The sequence below is a fragment of the Branchiostoma belcheri genome, unplaced genomic scaffold (genome assembly GCF_001625305.1).
Source record: "Branchiostoma belcheri isolate BF01 breed outbred unplaced genomic scaffold, Haploidv18h27 scaffold194, whole genome shotgun sequence".
In the NCBI taxonomy this organism is placed as follows: domain Eukaryota; kingdom Metazoa; phylum Chordata; class Leptocardii; order Amphioxiformes; family Branchiostomatidae; genus Branchiostoma; species Branchiostoma belcheri.
Genome location: NW_017803424.1, coordinates 288,390 through 304,514, shown reverse-complemented (window position 1 = coordinate 304,514; position 16,125 = coordinate 288,390). Strand labels below are relative to the sequence as shown.

The following is a 16,125-nucleotide window of genomic DNA, read 5'->3' as shown; positions in this document are numbered from 1 at the left end:
TGAACTTGAGCCTGGTGCGGCGGAGGCGGGGTCTCTTGCCCAGTTCAAATCTGAACTGGCGAGGACCCTGCTGCATTGAGCCACCCAATCATGTCTTGTATATATGTAAATATTACTAACGCACTAATGCACTTGTCCCGTCTTTAGCACACACAAAATCAGTTGTCTTATGTTCCCTTCTCATTTATCCTTGTTTTACCTTTGTTTCTATGTACTGGGTCACAATTGTAACTAATCAATGCGTAACGGCTGACAATAATCCTACATGGTAGGGCTAGGCAGTAACGGAAAAAAAAGGAGGTTACAGTATTCTTTGTTTCTTTACCATGGACGTGTTCACTGTTAATTATTCAGCATTCTTTGTTACTTTACCATGGACGTGTTCACTGTTAATTATACAGCATTCTTTGTTACCTCACCATGGACGTGTTAACTGTTAATTATTAAGTATTCTTTGTTACTTTACCATGGACATGTTCACTGTTAATTATACAGTATTCTTTGTTACGTTATCATGGACGTGACCACTGTTAATTATACAGTATTCTTTGTTACATTATCATGGACGTGTTCACTGTTAATTCTCTAACGTTCTATCCGAGAGACTCCGTAACCGAAGCTATAGCTAGATACTCATTCCCACCTGAGTGAAGTGAGGAAATTCGTGTTAAGTTCCTTTCCCGAGGCCAAGATCGGTGACATGGGCAGGATTCGAACGCGCTACCGACTGCGCCACACGACCCCACCAGCTGGGCTCATGTTACAATGGCAACCTTGGGAAATGTCAGTGAATGTGAGTAACGATGATAAAGTTAACAAGTCCCTGCCACACCTGCTCCCTAACAAGCCTTGTACATGCTTCATCATCTCCACTCCTGTTACAGGCCGCGAGGTCGCGTCTCTGACACCAAGAAGTCAGGATAAAGCGACATTCTAGCAACTTGAAAACTTGCAGCTAGGAGAAAAGTTTGAATCTGACTTCATTCAATCCAAGAAATTTAACTGGGCTGATAGGTAGCTTGTGGTTAATAAGATTTTCTATCCTCCAATTGCCATGTTATCATTGATGTGATGAGAAAATGTTATAATTCCATAATGGTAACTGCCTTAAATTCATACTTGGGTATTTGAAAGGAAATTGAAGGTGATTTTTTTTCTCTGTGATATACTGTATTTTTAAATGTACCTTGGCTTGAGTTCCCAGGAATAACTGAAAAGCAGATCGGTAGATCTGAGTTATATCCTGGTTAAATAAATAAACTTGAAACTTGAAAACTTGAAAATCATTAAACATAACTTATTCAAAGAAGGACCTCATTTGCATAATTTATCAGGAAATGATAGAATGCACCCCCCTCAAACTCCTTTCAAGCCGTAAAATTCAAGCCGTACCCGCTCAAAAATTCTGACCGTACCCGGAAATTCGTGCCGTACCCAAGAAAATTTCAAGCCGCACCCGGTAATTCGTGCCGTACCCTGTACTTTTTCGCCGTACCCAATGGCAGATATCGCTCAGCCCCGGTGCGTAGTAACTCGGAAGTAGTGTCTAAATACCCTGCACGGCAACGATACACAACCTCATATAGCCTATGCTCTGGTAAATATTCCTGGACACCTATCTGCCGAATGGCCAAGCGAAGTGTTCTCAAGATTGCGCGATTTGTACGACGCCATTCGGCAGATAGGTGTTTCTGGACCATTCCAATTTGCCTCATAATTGTAGGGGTGCAATATTACATTGACCGTTGCTATTCAAAACAACGGATTTTCTGGACCATTCCAATTTGCCTCAAATTGTAGGGGTGCATTTGAAATATTACTTTGACCGCGAAAACAGCAACGGCAAAAATACACATTCGTGCATCATCACGGACATGCCCGCAGACGTCGTATAAAACTGCATGCCGATTACACAAAGAGAACCCTCTGTTCTAGCTGCGAATACGAAAAAAACGGCTACTCACAATACTCCGTCCGGAGGTCATGACCTCCTTCACGGAGAAATTAATAGTGTTTGCAGAAAAGAAATATAATTTGGTTAAGCTAGGACACCATTTCTAAAGGGAATATTTTCATCAATGGCCTACGAGTGTTTCACAATTTAAAAAGTTACAGATTGGTTACGAAAGTTAGGCACAGTCACGGACTAATTAAGCCTTTTGACAATTCAAGAAAAGAATTTCATTGATCAAATTATATCAGTTGCTGCACAGTCAAAGGCAACATGGCAAGTCTATATGCATGTTGCTTACAGTAAGTTAAAGTTAGTCATTTGCAATATCTATTGTGGGATGTGTATTGCAAGGAATTCTGGGAAGGTTATGGTTCCTCCACTGTCCAGGCAACAGCAGCTGCTTTACCATCATAGTCATCGCCCCGACATATCTGCTCGGAGTTTGTGACTTTATCTGAGCACTACGTCTTAGGAACAGCAATAACAGCCACACATTTCCTCATCCAGTCCTCAGAGTGAGACGTTACGGTGGACAGCATGAACCTGAAGTTGAATGGAAAAATACAAACAATAATGAGTCTTGTATATTTCTGAAAACTTTACACGCCATTGCAAAAGACATGGTCTGACATTTGTCACGGTCAGTGTAAACATAAGTGTCATGGTGTGATATGACACTGGTTTTGCACACTCTTAAAGGCATCCAATGCAATTTCTTGGTAAGAAAACAAGAATTATTCTAAATAATGAAATCCGTATGGTATTAACATCTACTACCATTTCAGCACATGTAAACAAAAGCGTTTAAAATAGCCCCCGAAAAGTGACATACATATGCATCTCTTTTTTTGTGTATCACCTACAAAATAAATAAAACAAGCACACCATATGAATTAAGCAACCGTTTTCCATGAGGTCTATCCCGTTTTTGCCACACATGTATTAGTTTGCTATTGGATTGATCAACTTACTACATGACGAAAATAACCAGAAGTCAACACACCAGGATACTTTGTTACAATAAATTTTAAAGTTTGAACCAAACCCTGCATTAACAATTCATCGCATTCATTGAAATTAGAAAAAAAGGCGCTACCCATCTGATTCAATTATTGAAATATTGACCTATAGAGATATAGATAATGATTGATTGATTGATTTTATTGTTTGCACATTAACAAAACAGACAATAATAAAATAACAAAACAAGGATAAAACAGGTGCAGGAGGAGGGGAGAGTGTCTTATCATTATTATGCGTTGCTGGATAGGGATATGATGCATATACATGTGTGTGTGTGTGTGTGTGTGTGTGTGTGTGTGTGTGTGTGTGTGTGTGTGTGTGTGTGTGTGCGTTATATTATATTACACTTTCTGCACTCAAAATTCGGGTACTTTGATCTTCGTGGAATAAAGATTGATTTCCACTTTTCAACATATTTGCTAGTAATGTCACATTTTAGAGATTTCTGGTTCGCACTAAAACAGCCATCACAAGTTTGTCGTGCCACCCTAAAATACCACAACCTAAACAAACACTGACACTTATATGCAATGGAGTAGGGTTGATTCAGCTTTTTTAATAAACAAAGAAATGACTCAAACTTCAAGTTATTGTATTCTCCTAACTTGTAAATCTTCATTATGTAACATTGGGGTGGTTATATTGTCAAACATGTTTGTTTATATTCCTGTAGTTGGGAGTGGCACTACAGACTGAATGCGATTCCCTCGTGTGGGCTTTTATAGTGCCAACCATGAATGTCAAAAATTTGAAATAACGGTAAAACATATGGTCGTAAATAAAGACGTAGATGACAATCACTAGATATTTTCAATTGATTTTCAATCGTTGGTGCAAAAATGCTACATAATGCAGCTTAAAGTCCTATGTAAGTCGTATATAAACCCACCTGGCTACATCTGCGCGGCACATCCCTCGCATCCCGTCTTTTCACGCACGTGTGGTCCTTCCTCAGTGCGGAATTCCGTGTCTGAGGAAAGCATACGTTGTCAAGTCATAACAATTTAGAATCAGACATTATTTATCTGTATCAGATTCACTTTTTTTAATCACCCATGCACGGCCTGTCTTCTTTTTTTTTTAATTTTGTTTAAATTCATTTCACTATAAACTATTTACTCCAAGGGGCATATTTGTTATTCCTTCAATAAGGCAATAATTATTAGGACTACGACTGTAGTAAGAACACTTTTTTTAAGTTATAGTAAGAACACTTGTTTTAAGTTGTAGTAAGAACAATTGTTTTAAGTTCAAACTTTTGTTACAACACAAAGGTAAATGTTTTCACTTACAGCTTTCCCCAAGTTGCTCTGTTTTTTTTTCTTCAGTTGACTTGGCTAGTCACGTGGTTGAAAGCTCGGATGAGAACATTTACCTTTGTGTTGGAACCTGTAACTACCAGCGTGTTGATGAACTTTTATGATAGCATAAGACGCTCCTACCAGTGACTGGTCCCATGGTTAAATGTGGCGGTCTGACCACGGTGAAGTTGATGTCGTCACACCCCTGTAGGAACTGTTCCATCTGCGCCATATTTGTCAGAACCCGTCCCAGGAACACAGGTTTGATAAACCAGCGGACTATGAAAGGTGCAGGACTTTCTGGATCGTCTGTTTAAAAAAGGGAAAGAATATTAATAAGAACAGTTGAATGTTTGATTTTTGATTTGATTTTATTGTTTGCACATTAACAAGACGGACAATAATAATATAAAAACAATGATAAAACAGGTGCAGGAGGAGGGGAGAAGCATGGCATGCTTATACTAGGCCCTCCTCCTCTAAACTATACAAAATTAAATATAATTAATAAATGGAAATAATACAATAAGGATAATGAAATAATGTATGGTATAAGTTAATGACAATGAAAATAAGGTAATGATAATAATTGGCATGAGTTATAATAGGAGAAAACACTAAATAAAACTACTACAGGGGGCTAGGTTCGTTAATCAGATGGTTTTTCAAAGCTTGTTTGAGTGAGAGTAGAGACAAGGTAGGATTCTTTAGAGCTGGAGTTAGATCCTATATAATACTAGAAAGGTGACATTTGCAAGCAAATGCAATTTGTTTACCTCAGGATGGTCTTGCCTACGATTTAATGTTATACCTTTATTAGGAAAGGATGGGTAGAAGAATATTTTGCTTACATTACTGACTTTTATGTACTGTTATTATAGAGTAACATTAACGTTATAACAGGCGGATTTAAATATTTTGCACTTGTAAGGCCAATGATGAAGTTTAAAATCTACCCGTCTGCCGCACAAAGATCATTACCATAGACTAGTCTTTAAGTTTCATGTATAGGAGATAAAATAACGTTACATACCACAGTACCAATGATTCACTCAATGTTCCAAACGCGTTCTTTTTGTTCGATTTTGGCTTCAAATGCAACTTTTTTCACCCATTTTTTGCAAATAAAATCATTTTTTGACATCTATGTTGGCCAAAATGACCAAGGTTCAATGTTTAACGTACCAACATATCAGCATGCTGAATTTAATTTTTTTCCAGGTTCTAAATACCAAAATATCGACGTTTTTGGTGTTTGGAACGGAAGAAGAAGAAGAATTTGAGTAAAAACAATATCATAATGTTTACTGTTTTCTTTGGTAAACATAATTACCATACACGAAGTAAACACTTAAGCCATACACAAACAAGTTTTCTATTGGTCCTCTGAAATAAAACGACCCAAAGTCTACATTACGTTACAAGTTCAAACGCCCCATTTGAATCTAATATTCACCTTCACTAAATTTGAACACAGTTTCTTAAAAAACATGTTACTATATTACGGTATTACTCTTCTTTATCTGTATGAGGAGTGGTTTACTATCTAGCACCATCATGAATTAAATACTGTTCAAAATAAAATTTATTTTAACTTCACAAGATATAAAAAATGCTCCATAATTCACCATTCAGTAATCGATTGGAAAGGACAAAGTGTGATAAATGCGCTGGAGACCTACAAATACAAAACATTCGTTTAAAACGTTTCACATAACGTTACGGCATTAGAACAAATTTTTATTTTCTCAGCTTGTCATTATGATTAAAGTAACAATTTGAAAGTATAATAGATATACATAAATGGGAAGCTTTTTGTAGCAATATGCAAGCAGATTCATTGAATGAGCGAGTTTATTGAAAATTATAAAGGCAACTATCATAATTTATCCGGGTAATCACTGACTTACTCACTAACTGACCCATCACTCATTCTTTCACGCACAAATTAATAAAAAATTACAATATTCTGTTGTACTGTTTTCTCAGTGAGCTGTGTAGTTTTAATCAATCATTATGGGGTATGGTAAATAATCAGTAGGGGGCACTGTTGAAACAGCCTAAAATGTATTCTTTTACAACAGTTAACAATATGTTGTTGATATTTTGCATTGCGGATAATGTAAAAGTTAAAATGAGACTAATTTACCTGTGGTGTACCAGGATGTCATACAGACCAGACGTTTGATGTTACTCTTCCTCATGGCATTGACAATGACCTCCATGGAGTCTGTATACAGCGTCACAGCCCAGGGCCAGGTCCTACCTGTGGTTGTGGCAGAAAACTGCAAAGTGAGACCCTGACTTGCACGTAATGTTTCAAACTTCAAGCATAGTTAATGGTGTACATCCAGGGTGAGAATTTAATTATTATGCAGCATTTCAGGTTTTTAAGGTTAACACTAGAAATGAAAGATAACTGGCAGAAATCTGTTTGATTTGTTTGAAAACGCAGGGAATAAATCAACAATAGGACATATCCTTAAGTTTAAAGTGCCACTGGCGAAATCGAGAATCAGATCACAGGTGTTCAGTCTACGGAGCTATGTAATCGTATGCGATTTGCAGAGAATCGCACAGCGAGTTTCGTCGTCCTAGGGGACGAAAGTCGCAGGCTGCGAGTTTCTTCACCTGAGAGCGGAGGAGCGCAGACTACCCTATTCGTGCGAATATCGTCGACCCTACGCTGGGCCGCGCACACGTACACTATAGGCAACCCTTTCGTGCGAATAACGTCGATCTTACGCTGGGTCGCGCACACGTATGGTAACCATATACATTTGTACGAGTGAAGCTTTCCAGACTTTCCGGGGCCGCGCACGGCTCTCTACCGGAACTTCGGCAGACATTTACCGATGTTGTGTTCACTTGCACTCCATCAGCAGAACAGATTTGTAAATATAGATCAGCTGTATAATGTTCTTGATCAGCTGTAGATTAGAAAAAGATCGCAAGTTGATACAGTTTAACTCGATGTTCTTCTTTCTCTGCAAGGTTTTACAGAAAATTCATTCGATTTACAGAAACTGGGAACATGGAACTCGGAGAAAGCGCCAGCACTACATGCACCTGGATACTAGTAATTCCAAATAACGCAACAACACAACAAAAAAGGGGCTAAGCATGTAAGGTAGAATAGATTTTATTCATGTGCCCTGCGTTGGTATTCACATTTCTATTGTGTAAAAGAAATTAGAAAAGAAAACAGACGTTTTTGGACAATATGCTACCTGACGTACAAATTCGCTGGAGTCGCGGCTTACTCGCTCCTCATAATTTGCGTTTCACAAACAACAAAGATAATCAACATTTACATAATGTTAAAGACATCAACTTGAAGTTGTATGCGGAAAATATTCATACATTTCATCACTGGTCTTACGTTGTTAATCAACGCAGGGAAATTACACGGTGTAAGACATAAAAAGCGTCTGGGCAAATATTCTAAACAAAGTAAACAAAATGGCGCCCAAATATCAAGACGCCGACGAGCCAGAAAGGGAGCCGGTCTCACAGGGTGCTCGGAATCTATCAAGAATAGTTCATATTATACTGCAAATAAAAGAGGTTGATAAACTATATCATTGGTATGTGTGATGTGGGAAAATGAAACACGATGTAGCATAGTTTATATAGAAATATTGCAAGTACATGTACGTAAAGCTGACCGGGCGAAGCTGCAGCTGGCCAGCCGGTCGGTCCACCATCCACATGTTGCCGGTACATGTGCCGAAGAACCCAACGATAGTACTCAGAGGCTTACCGTGGGTATCAAGTTCTTCCACCGAGAACAGGTAGGTTGTGACAATGTCTTGTGTATGTTTTCTGTATTTTTGGTAGACACGTTCACAAGCTGCGTTCTAGTACACCGTTCCAATTTATTTGTTCAGATTGATCGTAAAATTTAGAAGGATAATTTATATGACCTTAAAGTCTATCCAAATTTATATGTTGAAGAATTTAGCCTTCTTTTGCTAATTTGTTGGTGGCTTACAATTTGTAGAAATCTAAAAGACGCCAAGCCTGTTTGGGTTGACGCACGCATCCATTGGGGTCATTGTCCTCTGAATCTCTGAAGGAACGCCCCAGAATGCATCACGTTTCCTGCCAAACTCACTCCTGCTGCGTGTTGGAGCCGTCTTAATGATCTCATAGAACATGTATGTTGCAGAAGAATATATATTCATTACCATTTTTACGACTACCCCGACTTTACTCATGTGTATGATACAGAGCTACAAGAAAGTTTCCAAATGGAATAAATTATTGTCTTGACGACTTTGGGATTAATTGTTGGAGCCAGGTTAGGCCACTTAGTCCTGAGAAGGACTGTATTGTTGTTGTTTTTCCCTTAAATTTGTGTGTGAGCGGTGCGACTGTGGGAGCGGACGTAAAGTGCTGTGTACTAACCAGGCTACGTTTCGCATTTCGACAAATTAATGACTGTAGAAAACTTCGAAAGTCTTAAGAGCACGTCTGAACACCACAAAGGTAAGAACTGAACTGATACGAATCAAGCCAGTGCAAAGAATTTGCAACAGGTAAACGATCAATGATCGGCTAGTAGTAGTCACCCTATTTCACCATTTCTATGATCATATTGTTTGTCGTCATTTTCTCATCCACACCTTATGAAATAGTCCTGTTGTTTTCTTAGGACATCTGGTGGACAACTCCAAGTACTTTATTGTTAGGCAAAGGTCTTTTATTGTTTGGTGAGGTTGAATGAAATTCCACGCGTGGGGTAGAGTGCTTTCCCACCGAACAGGTTGCTTGCTCGCATTGTGTTGGTGAGCAGACAGCTATGATGAAAAGGCTTTACTAAGCAGTGGATCACTGTTTAAAATAATGCATAGTAGGCAATATCAAATTATTTTCTAGCGGAAACATAATCGGAACAAAGACTTCACCACACAATCAATGTTTTCTTTGTCTGTTCATACGCCGACATTTTACAATTCCGATTGGCTATTCGCTTATTCTACGAATAAGACAGCCTATAAACAAATCGTTCTTTGGTTTTTGGTAGACTACTACTTAAAAAAATAATGTAGGAAATATTTATTCTCTGTACTAAGCTAGATGCAATACCAACCTTTTCCACGGCGCTGTATGCCTGATGATCTCACCCGGTATGTACCGCTCTGCTGCGATCACTTACCTTTGGATGTTATCCTGCCTACCGTAGCGACAAACTTACCGGAAGGGAATAATTTGGTGGCGCAAACTGCTGTCTTGACCCTGGATTCTACCTAAAATAATACTGCACAGACACAGATTACCAGAAGGATATGTCTATAAAGCTTTTGTTTATTTCTATTCCCTTGCGATCCAACGAAAATGCTCGACAAGTTGTGCGTACCCAAAGGGTTCCTTTGAATTTTTCGGTCCACTGAGCTGGGCCTGACCTGCGTGTCCTCCCCAGATCGGGGTGTGTACGACATTGAACAAGGAGGATATAAGGAGTGCAGGTGAACACAACATCGGTAAATGTCTGCCCGGCTCCGTTGGTAGGTAAAGAGCCGTGCGCGGCCCCGCCGTCGCACGAATAAGGGTTACCTAAGTATGTGTGCGCGGCCTAGCGTAAGATCGACGATATTCGCACGAATAGGGTAGTCTGCGCGCCCCCGCTCTCAGGTGAAGAAACTCGCAGCCTGCGACTTTCGTCCCCTAGGAGGACGAAACTCGCTGTGCGATTCTCTGCAAATCGCATACGATTACATACCTGGTCTACGGATAGTAGACAAACGAAACTCTCTACCGTAACTCAGTTCAAGCCTCGTCTAGATTGTAACTGAAAGTAGCTGACATATTAATCAGAAGCAAATAAGATCAGTCCACAACAGAAATTGTCTTGCTCGTCTAAGGATGGTATCATGATATGAAGGTTTGAAGCACTATGTGCCCTTTCGATGTGCCATATAATCAACGATTACGACAAAATTGTCTATACATATAGACATAAATACCTGTACAGCTCCGATTGTATTCGCAGTAACCTGCATGCACATCAAGATGATAATTTAAGCTTAGATAGATAAAAAGGGTTTTCTCCTAGTTGAACGTACTTTTGTTCCTTTTTAGTTAAAAAAAACCGTGACTGCAGTAGAGCAGCTGCCAAAATGTACATAAAACTGGGTACATGTAACGGAGTGTTACCATGTTCGAACAAGAAGTTTCTTGGTTTAAAAAATACATACTTCCCAGACAGGATAAGACGGCATCTTTGTCTTGCAAATGTGGTTCTACAGTATCAGCAGAGGAAAGGTCTATCTTCTCAATCTGTGGAAAATAAGCAAAAAAAAATATTTTTGGCACCAGTCACGGCGATCTCGCCTCCCAGAGATTTCGCCATTCTGGCGGGGATAGATCGGTATTGATTTCGCCTCCTCCCCCCTCCGGACCTCAATTTCCCATCCAAGCCAGCCTAGCGGGGACCAATAGGCGGGCCGCGGGCAGCATTTCGGCCACACCCACAACCCGCGCTTTAGCAAGATATGGTTGAAAAAGATTTTTCTCAAACTTGTTCAACAGATACATTTGTAAATTGTTTTCTGAATTCTGTGTCTTTGAATAGTTAGAGCAAAATAACTACCGAGCCTCCCTCCGGAAATCTGGACCCCCCCCCCTCCCGTCCCTTCGACAACACCGACTTGACGTCGATGAAGATTAGACATCCAGGTAATACGATACGGCAAAAAGTAGTTACTCAAACAACTGGATATAATTTTCACATGATGAATGTGATTTTCATATGAAAATCATATCCAGTTGTTTGAGTACCCTAGTAACTACTTTTTGGCGTAACACCGACTTAATTTTATGAATGACATCCGCGCGCGCATTGCTTTTCGCCTGTCGCCCTAAAAAAAAGATCTAGGCCTGGGTAGTCCATGGTAGTCAGCGACAAAACGGATCCGAGCACCCAGGCTACCAAGCTCCACGACTCAAGAACTCAGTACAGCGCCGATTCATAAATGCTGCAAAAAGCCAGCATGTGCTGGCTTGTCGTATACGTCGCTAAGTACTGTCGCGAATTCACAATACCAGCGTTGTATTCCTGTGGTTTAGTAGCATCTTTATTTTTGGCCGGAATTATTTTTTATTAACCCGCGCGCACTAGTTTGGGGGTCTTCAGAGGATGTCATCCATTAATTAAATCGGTGTGGCCTTAGTTAGTCTACTTCGTACCACATGAGAAACAGTTTTTTTTTCATAATAACACATTTACTATCATGAAATTCATCTGTTGGTAGTTACATGTTTAAAGAACTTTAGATCCAACACAAAAAGTTATTTCAGTCAACAAGAGCTTTCGACCAGTTATTCTGTTCTTCATCGGTAGTTTACATCAGGGCCCATCTCCATTCACTTAATCGCGACGGGGGCCGACATCGTCTACCAGACCCTCTGACACAGTGTTGACGTCACACTTCAAAGAAGCCACGTGACAAGCCTCACTGGGTCAGTCTAAAGAGGTAAACCAGAGTGACTGGTCAAAAGCTCTGGGAGATAGAACATTTTGCGTTTGATCTTAAGTTTTTAACTCCAAACAATACATTGACTATGTATGGTATACATTTACATGATATATGTGATAAAAATGTGCTTCCTATTCACCAGAAAATTTAAAATAGCCCCCTAGGAATTTAGCCTTTTTGTCACCCCTCTCGAAAGTGGTATGTTCTTGTAAACCGCAAACCTTGAGGTCCTTATTTGGCACCAGTTCCGCCATCTTGCCAGGGTCTCTCACCAGGGCAGTGACGTCATGACCTTGGGCCAGTGCCTGTTTTACCAGCTCCACACCTACATAAAATCACGGGAGAACATAAAACGTTATACCTGTATTTCTGCAACCATTTATCTAACCCAAAGGTACCCATATATAATGCCAATTATTATACGGGTTATTATACAAAATAATAAAAGCGGTCAAAGATTTATGGTGTTATATGGGCCTTTTTTCAAGTTTTGGAACTGAGATTCAACTAGAGTGTTCATTCCTTGGTTTTTATTGATATACTGCATAATAGTCGAAAATTGAGCTCTAATCTTTACATAAAAAAGTGAACATAATGAAATTGTAATAACATTTCGGAAAGAAAACACTAAAGTAAGGGCAATTTTCCGTAATTCGGTGGATACCAAAAGATTATACATCAATTTCCAATATATAATAAAGAAATCAATACATAAAGTTCCTGTCTTACCTTAAATAAACGACAAAAGGTATGCACAACGTTAACTAAGATAGCAAGATGTTGAAAATAGTCCAAAAAAGACAACATTTTTCTGGTGTTGGTAAGAGAATTGTCAATTTCTCTTCCCTTTCTTTAATTCCACAATTTTTATATGTTACTGCAATGTAACTTCATTCTAATTATTGCAACTGACTGGTATTTGGACAACTTTTAAAGCTAAACAAACATTTTTACTTACCTGAAGGGCCCGTGGCCCCTAACACTGCCAGTTCCATAGCTCTATCGGCTTTGTATTAAGACACCAGCCCAAAAGTAACGGTGTCGGGTTCTCAGTAGTCACTTTATCCTATCAAAAACATCAAAAGGAAGATTATCTATGTTATTATGCAGTGGAGTCATGAAAAATGAATTATCTTCTAGACATTTAGAAGTTGCACTGTAAGCTCTAATGCCACTCACTATTTACATTCACCACTTACTACCACTGACAGTAACACTAATAGTAACAGTAATTTTTGTCACATGTTTTGACATGACATGTTTTGGCTATCTCAGGTATATATTGTAAAATAAATTATAGTGAAAGATGCAGCCTCATTTCAAGGCGTTCCGAGAGCAGTCAGTGTTTCCCAGAGAAATTTTGATACTCCCGGAACGTCTACAAAGGGACTAGGACAGATGAACCTAATTTGTTAATATTTCCCCTAAAAATTTTCAGACAGGCAAAAATTAAGAAGTATTCTGATAGAACCATTGGTTATATTTTGACAACGTAGCTTTTATGCAGAAAGCAAAATACGATATACCACACAATCGTCATGTTCCTTATACTATTCTTCTCTTTCTGGTTATCGTTAAAAGTTTCAATTGAAAGATTTTTCTACTAACAATTAGGGAAACAAGGACGTTTTCCATTGTAATATTCACATGCAAAGTTCTAAATTTCTGTTCAATAACTGAAGCGCCACATGGCGATTAAAGCTTGTATTACATTATTCTATATCAGACATAGCACGCCCCTTTACCAGTATTTTATAAGGCCCTCGAAATATGAATTATATTATACTATAATACCTTTTGTTATTAAAAAAAAGACTAAGCTTTAACTTCCAACACTAAGATTACAGAATTGGGACTTACCCAAATTTTCGGTTGACTACATCAACCTTAGTCTTCAGTATTTCATAATGACTTGTACCAACACAGATGAAATTTCATGCTAAAATAGCTTTTGTTGTTTATCATCTTATTTGCGTCATCTACAATGTAACAGCGTTTTAGCGGTGTGTATGCTTCTTATCATTCATTTGAAGAATCCGAATTATAAGCCTGTTTTACACTAGCCTCCTGTGCAGGCTCCGGTGCGTGTGAGAATTTTGATACAGCGTTTTGAAGAGTTTTCTACGCGTTCTTTAAATAGCCGGCCACCCCGCCGTACAACCAGCCGCAAGAGAAGGTGCCATTCCGCCTGCGGCTGTATCAAAATTCCACCCCGCCTCGGAGCCTGCACAGGAGGCTAGAGTTACACAATCCCTTACTCAAGTTACCGACAGCAAGGGCATCTGTATAACGTCCTGACAGGGGCTAGCAATGGGCTTTCTCACGGAGGGTCTAGGGAACAAAATAACCACCAAAACCGGAAAATAACAACCCTTACAAAAACTGATATCTGATATACGAGACTGCCGGCAACTTGATAAACAGAGGAGGGCCTCAGAAATAGGGTCAGTAATTTCCCGGGGGAGTGACCAAACGCCCCAGATCACTGTATGGACCAAACAGACAAACTAGCCTCCCCTAACCCCGCAAACAGTAGACTGGTATCCAGTCTATCGTGGTTGGGGCAGGCTGTCTTCGGGACCCTAGTAGTTTTCCCCCGCCCAGCTCAACAGTGCCCCTGGGAGTCTTGCATGCATCTGTAGAACTAAGAGCTTTGCTAATAGAGTTTTGTACGCCAGAAGTTGATGCCGTGCAAAACCTACCAGGGAATACCGGTAACCTAGCTGAGTCAGGCGGTGAAGAACCCCTTCAGTCCCCACAAAAAAAAAAAATTGTTTCCCCATGCAGACAAACTCCCCTCCACTCACCTCCGTCTCCAGTTTGCCCCACTTACGCAACTGTGTTTACACTGCTTTTGACGGTCAGTCACCCGTAACTGTGACCTGACACACTTACATATCAAGTAGTCCCCCTACTACTGAAGCAGATGTTAGATTGGTCAGTTGTAAAAGTTTCTGGCAGGTTGAATTATCTGGCCGTGTAAAGTTTAAAGAACGGCCTTTTTTTCTGACGGTGTCAGTTCTCTGTGAAAATGCAGACGACCAAAAAACTTTACAAATGTTGTATAAAAGGACCAAATGTATTTACAGGCAAACGTATTTTATAAAGGTGTAGAATATGTGTATTGTATTGCGCAACCACTAAAGTGAAACAGTGTCTTGGCACTCTGTCTAACAGTTTTATACGCTTTATTTTTTACACAGGTTTGAGGCGGACGGAGTCAGAAACAGCGCTTTTTAAGCACGGAGGATCTGGCAAAATCTGGCCTGAAAATCTGGCCAGATTTGCCAACCAACATGTCGTCATTTTTAGAACCATTTTACGCGTTGGTTTGTTACGTACTGTTAGTCACAGTTTTTTCGCTGTACTTTCATATTCGAGGTCCTTGCTGTTAATTCTGTACCGCAAAATTATCATTAGGCCACACCGCCTTAGTTTAATGGATGACATCCTTTGAAGACCCCCGAACTAATTAATGCGCGCGGGCGAATAAAAACATTCCAGGCAAAAAAAAATGCTACTAAACCACAGGAAAACAAAGCTGCTATTGTGTATTTGCGGCAGTACTTAGCGACGTTTACGTATACGACAAGCTAGCACATGCTGTCTTTTGCGGGATTTATGAATCGGCACTGTACGTAATACATGTTCGTACTGAGTGAGTAGCGGAGCTTCGGTAGCCTGGGTGCCTGGCTCCGTATTGACGCCTATTATGACTAAGCCAGGCCAGAGCCTTGGAGGACATAATCTTTTTTACCTTAAATAAGAAAAAAAATCACCAGCTTTCTTTTTGCTGCACATGTCGCATCCGCGAACATATACATGTAGTTCTCGAACCGCTAATATAAAGGAATCTACAGTACATATTACGTGGAGTTGGAGCTACCTGCAGAGTTATAATACAGGCTAAGTAACCATGAAAAGTACGACATCTTTTTATATTCGTACGTACCAATAGTGTTAGCCTGGTATCCAGTCTTACGTGATTGGGGTGTTGGGGTGTTTGGGCAGGTTGTGCCTTCGGGGGATCTAATAGCTTCCCCCGCCCAGTGCAACAGGCCGTCCCGGTAGGAGACATATACACATTCATGAACTTGGACACTTCCACAAGCACACAAATTTCTGTTTCTTTGCGCGGAAATAGTCACTAGCCCTGCAAACAATGATACCATATAGCGACAAACATCGTCGTATTAGAGTGGGTCAGGGTTTAGGTAACATTAAACACTGATTCGTATTTTAGGTGCCGTATAGGTGAAGGGGGTTATAGAAGCGATATGTTTGATTAGAAGAATGTAATGCCAGCTTTAATTCTGATAACAATACAGTAAGCAGAATTTTTGGTAACAGTTTTTTTCCAGTAACA

General features: G+C 39.7%; 1 pseudogene; it reads right to left on the bottom strand.

Annotated features, from left to right (window-relative positions):
• Positions 1–1,838: 1,838 nt before the first annotated feature.
• LOC109468192 lies at positions 1,839–14,603 on the bottom strand (annotated as a pseudogene).
• Positions 14,604–16,125: the final 1,522 nt, after the last annotated feature.